Source organism: Macrobrachium nipponense, chromosome 1, assembly GCF_015104395.2.
Source record: "Macrobrachium nipponense isolate FS-2020 chromosome 1, ASM1510439v2, whole genome shotgun sequence".
NCBI classification, from domain to species: Eukaryota; Metazoa; Arthropoda; class Malacostraca; order Decapoda; family Palaemonidae; genus Macrobrachium; species Macrobrachium nipponense.
Window position 1 is genome coordinate 99,765,087 of NC_087200.1, and position 6,000 is coordinate 99,771,086.

Genomic DNA, 6,000 nt, shown 5'->3' on the forward strand with positions numbered 1-6,000 from the left:
ATCTATTCTTTTCGCTAGCCTTGAAGCACATGATTGTGTGCCATCGTCGTACCTGAAGATCTAAATGGATTTTATACATAATGAAAAAAAGAGAGAGAGAGAGAGAGAGAGAAAGAAATTTCTCTAACTGTACATTCCCGCATAAGCAATTAAGTGTGCGTTTTGTATTTCCCAGTTAATACTAAACGTACCTTTATTGGTTTTGTAACGAAACAAAACCTCACTCCCGAGTCGTCTCTCTTACGTAAAGGATGTTACTTTCGGTGTTTTCATTCACACACACACACACACACACTCTATATATATGTATATATTATATACTTATATATATATATATATATATATATATATATATATATATACTATATATTTATATGTATATATATATATATATATATATATATATACATATATATATATGTATATATATATATAATATATATATATATATATATATATATATATATATATATATACACGTTATAAAATAATTAAAACACGTAAAAAAACACACACATTATTTTTAAAGGCTCAGGATTATGATTGTTGTCTGTTTGCTTTGTTACAACCATGAACGATTATCATGAATTTGTTTATCGCGCAAAATGCAAAATGTCCTGTCTTGCATCTTTTGTTTTAAAACACACGAAGTATTTTAAGTTCTGCTCTCGCAAAATGTGGACAGCATTGTCGATATGCATCGGCCAAGAAATGCTCGCAGGGCGGATGGATATTCCATTATTCAAAAGTAATATATTCAAACATTTTCGTTCGATGGACGTAAAATAACTGATTTTCGTACATACAGAGAGCAGAAACCTGCGCTGGCATAAGGCCAGCTGAGTCTAGAACGGACGAACTCCTCTTAATAAAGTCTGAGCTATCTTTAATTATTTGCTGGACCTTTGGCTCAGTATTTCTTCTTTAATCCATGTTCTTAATTATGTTACATAATTTAAGGGGCTAAAATAACCTGACTTTTTTTTTATACTTCGGTTTTGATTATGAGTGTGCTAGGAGATTCCTGTGATAGCCTTGTGTTTACACAAATTAGAAAACCAATTGTCTGAACGTCTACCTTTTGCTCGTCTCTGTCAAAATAACATTGTGACTTGGCACAACAAAGGCAGAAGTTCTCTCTTTTTCTCTCTGTCTCTCTCTGTCTCTCTCTTCATTTCATGGACTTCAAACGGAGAGCCCACTTATATAAAGGTATATAAAGTGCGAACTGCAAAGGAAACTCGAATTGGCTCGTTATTTGCACATGAGCATTTCCAACCGTAGCTGTTCGAATGATTTTAAAACGATAAAATATCGCCTCTGTGAAAAGAACTTGGATGAAAAGTTTGTTGCGACAGTGAACTGTCTATTTTGATAAAATCTGAATCCAATATTTAACAACATGGACGTAGTGCAAATGGAAATTTCTCCCAGGAATATAAAACCGTAGATTGCCTTTCCGATTATCAGAAACACGAGATTAAAACTTCATTTTGCTTTGTTTTCACAGGTAGTTTGTCTTGCTTTCAAAAGAGCACTGTATATTGTTTGTATGTACTGTTTCAGAATTCCATTGTATACATATGTACATGCAAGTATAACAGAAAAACGACAATGTTATGTTTACAAATATACAATATAAGTTAATCAATTTTCTAATGAAAAGTTAATACACACGCTCAACTTTTTTAAATTGTAAAAAAGAATGGAATGGATTGCCAAGTTGTGGGTAAAGAGCAATGTGGCCATGTCCTCGTATATGGTTTACGTAAATGTTGGGAGTTTATTTTGATTTCATATATAAATACAATTAATGAAGGAACTTCAGAACTATACGTAAACGATATTTGAATACGAAAATATTATCACTGACTGTTTTTTGGTGTTATGCTATAGTACCGTAGGGATTTTGTCTGTTGATGTTTAATTCTGGATATATGAATACCTAAATACATTATTATAGATGCACTACAACTTCCCTGTTATTATAGTGAAGTTTATTGATTCGCCTTCTTTCGCTCTATTTTATTATTATATAATAATCATTATTTTCGGAAAAGATTACATAGTCCTTATTGCCGTGGAACACTTAAAACTAGGGAAACTGAGCAACCCTTTCTCCAAGCCCGCAAGACGTCAGATTCTTCTAATGTTAAATAATATTCTTTTCACTTACGAAATTATTTTTGAGAAAGATTTATTCCCCAAAAATGGACGGAATGGACCCAACAACGCAATGTCTCTCCATTTTGAAAGTTCTTTGAATAATTTTCATGTGCTGTCATTCCACTGATCTCGTAATTAACAGCCATTCTCCCAGTAGGGGGATAGTGCCGTCAGTGGACTTATAGTGGTACACTGTAGGCATTACTAAGGGTTCTTTGTAGCGTGCCTTCGGCCCCTAGCTGCAATCACTTTCGTTCCTATTACGGTACCTCCTTTCATATTCTCTTTCTTCATCTTACTTTCCACCCCTCTCCTGACACTTGATCCACAGTGTAACTGCGAGGTGTTCTTCGTGTTACACCTTTCAAATCTTGCTGTCAATTTCCATTTCAGCGCTGAATGACCTCAGGTCCCAGTGCTTGGCATTTGGCCTAAATTCTATATTCAACTCAACAGCCATTCTGTGCTCCCCTTCCACGGTAATCCAATCCTTTTCCGTTTCTCAGAAATAAGACGATACAGCTTTCACAAGAAAGAGAGCAAAGCAAGCTATAGGGGAAGAGAGAGTTAGGGAGGGGCGGATTGCACAGGACTGTCTATACAAGGCGACACGCAGACCTTACCCTACCTTACAGACCTTACACCTCGTTCGGGTTTCCCCAGGTCCCTCAGTGTAAAAGTTACCCATTTGGGAATCTTAATAATAACACGAAGAGTTTGATGAAACAATGTGAAAAGAGCTCCCGTGCAGAATGCAATTAAATTCAATCCAAGAGATCGAGTGACTTATCAAAAATACAGTTCCAATATACCGAAGCATAGGCGGGAAAAATATCAAACAAGGAAGCAATTATTTCTTCACATTCTCATGAAAGATTAGATAACAATAAAATGAAATATGGGACATTATTTTGGCATAGCTCATAAAATGATACGTAAAAGTAATTTACAATCCCAGACCTACCGCTACTGCTATAAATCTTTTTTTCTTCTACACCCTTTACACCTATAGATGAAAGAATACAATAAATAATTGACTTTTATCTTACATTCTCCCTCAACTGTCTCGTTATATTCTTTAGAAGTGATCACATTATTCCAGTTTATTTCAATATCAGAAGCACTGTAAGCAACCTAGCTTATACTGATCGTATCTGTGTGGTTGGAAGAGCTCCATACTCTTTAAACAAATCTTTTATTTAGTTCCTCTTATCCTCCACTGCACAGCTACGTAGGAAAGAATACCCTAATGCCGTAGCTAAAGGTCAAGCAAATCATGACAAATCAAGCTTGTGTTGATGTGCTTTGAAGGTGATACACATTCAAATTCAATAGCAACTTGTACGTCTGAGATGCAGAACGTCTTGCAGTGTTTAGGAAAGAAGGTGCTTCACTCTACAGTAAATATAAAAAAGATGATATGATTGACTTACGAAATTTAGGCTGTCGAGTCCAGTACTCGTGCGCTTTCGACCATTCATAAAAAAAAGAAAAAAAAGTGAAAGAGAGGGAGTTGAAGTGGTTGGACAGCAATATAAAGAGATCCTGTTGTACTAAGAAGTAACAGTTACAGGTGTTGAGAAGCAAGATTACAGAAACAAACCTGGAATGGCGGTAAAGTACGAAGCTAAAACCTTAAGTAATGCCTAAAGTGCACCTCACGCAACCTCCCAGCGGGGCATATCAAAATGTGTAACTACATCATTGTATTAGTAAGAGACAAAAAAAAAGAAAGAAAAAAAAAAAAAAAAAAAAAAAAAAAAAAAAAAATATACCCCCCCCCAAAAAAAAAACAAAAAAAAAAAATATATATATATAATATATATATATATATATGTATATATATATATATATACTATAATATATACTATTTAGATTTGGCATTGTGCCAAACACTGGGGTAACTAAGGCCATTCAGCACTGAAACGGAAATTGACAGTAAAAGGTTTGAAAGGTGTAACAGGAGGAAAAACTCGCAGTTGCACTATGATACGATTGTTAGGAGAGGGTGGCCAGTAAGATGGAAGAAAGATATGATGAACGGAGGTACAGTAAAAGGAATGAAGGTAGTTGCAGCTAGGGGCCGAAGGAAAGCTGCAAAGAAACTTAAGTAATGCCTACATTGGAGACAAATATATCACCAGTGATGAGGCAATGGCGTTTCAGCGCACTTCCTGGGTAGCTGGCAGACATAACGCAGAAAATATATCAGGCAAACGAACTGGTGTCATTTTATGGGAGGGAAAGCGCGACATATTAAAAGAGAGGCTTATTGCAAAATATTTCAGACTGCAGAACGGGTAAAACGAGATTTAAAACCGACGTGAAAAAGCTTCGTCAGATGTGCTGCAATAGAAAGTGACAATCAGGGAGCCATTCAGTTAGTTAACATAAGGCTCTAGTCATATGGATGCTTACTTTATTTAGAGGTTCTGTCGATTATAAGTTGTCTTGCAAAGGATGATCAAAACTCCCAGTTGGTGTCTTGTGCTTGAGTTGGTCGATGTCTTTTCGTTCTCCTTTAGTGATGAATGGCGACTGGAGGAAATATCTAACGTATGGTGTGAGTATTTGAAAGAGAAGAGACTACTTTATTATTTCAATGCCAGTTTACCGTTACTCTGATAATGAATTCAACAACAAGAAGAAAAATATTGACGCGTATAGCAGAGTCAGATTTATGGAGGTTCCCAACATCAGGTTCATTTCCTTTCAAGATGAGACATTTTATTCCCAAATTAAAGAGATAATTTACGCGAATTATTCTCATTTTCCACCAAATTTGTATTAGGTTAAGTGAATTATCAGAGACAAAAGAGAGACACTGACATAGTACGACTAAACTGAATAAAACTGTACACGCTCTGGTCAGGAACGATGTTCCTTTTAGCACCAACAGACTGAAACGAAATTAAAGGTCAAAGAAAAGGTATGCTTATTTACACCCTTACCTTTAAAGAAACAGAACATCCATACGTACTTGTACAACATCGTGCCAGAACTTTTGTTGTACAAAAGCAGAGTAGCATTTTGATTCTTGTAAAAATTCCTCATAATTTTCACAAATCGAATTCAGGCGTGTTGTTGTGCAAGTTCGTGTGGATGTTCTCTTCAGTTAAAAGTAACATGCTTGAATTTAAATTTGAACTGCGCCTGAATCTGTTCATGCTAAAAAAAAAAAAAAAAAAAAAAAAAAAAAAAAAAAACAATCATCCTGAACAAAACTTCGAGCAGCTCTGTCCAATTCAAGTATATCAAGATCCTCTATAGTCTCTGATATTCCACTTAAGCTTAATTACAATTTAGTATCCCAAGCCATGTCTTGGGAAGGACATGAACCCGAAGAGGTGAGACTCCAAAAATCTGATTTAGCTTTTTGCTTTATTCTATTTTGCTTATTATCTATGGACTATTAGTGAAGTAAGAAGTACACTGACACTGAAATATAGAACCAGTCTGTCCGTTTGCAATTACTCACACAGCATCATTATTATTATTATTATTATTATTATTATTATTAATCGGTAGATTAAACTTAATCATATAAAACCAGGCCAAAAGGGCCAATGCCTTGTAATTCAAGCTTCCAAAGAATATGGCGTTCATTAGGAAGAAGGGGAAATACTGAAGGAAGAGATCCCACTTATTTAAAAAGAAAAAATATTAATTAATAAATTAATGAGCAGATAAAAATGTACCAAAAATGCAAGGAGAAACGCATGTTGTATATTTCTTTTAATCGCCATCCCTTGCCAGAGGAGAACGAAAATCATCGCCCTCTTCCAGCATACGACGCTACTAATTGGGAATGTTGATCTTCCTAGGCAAAGGTTA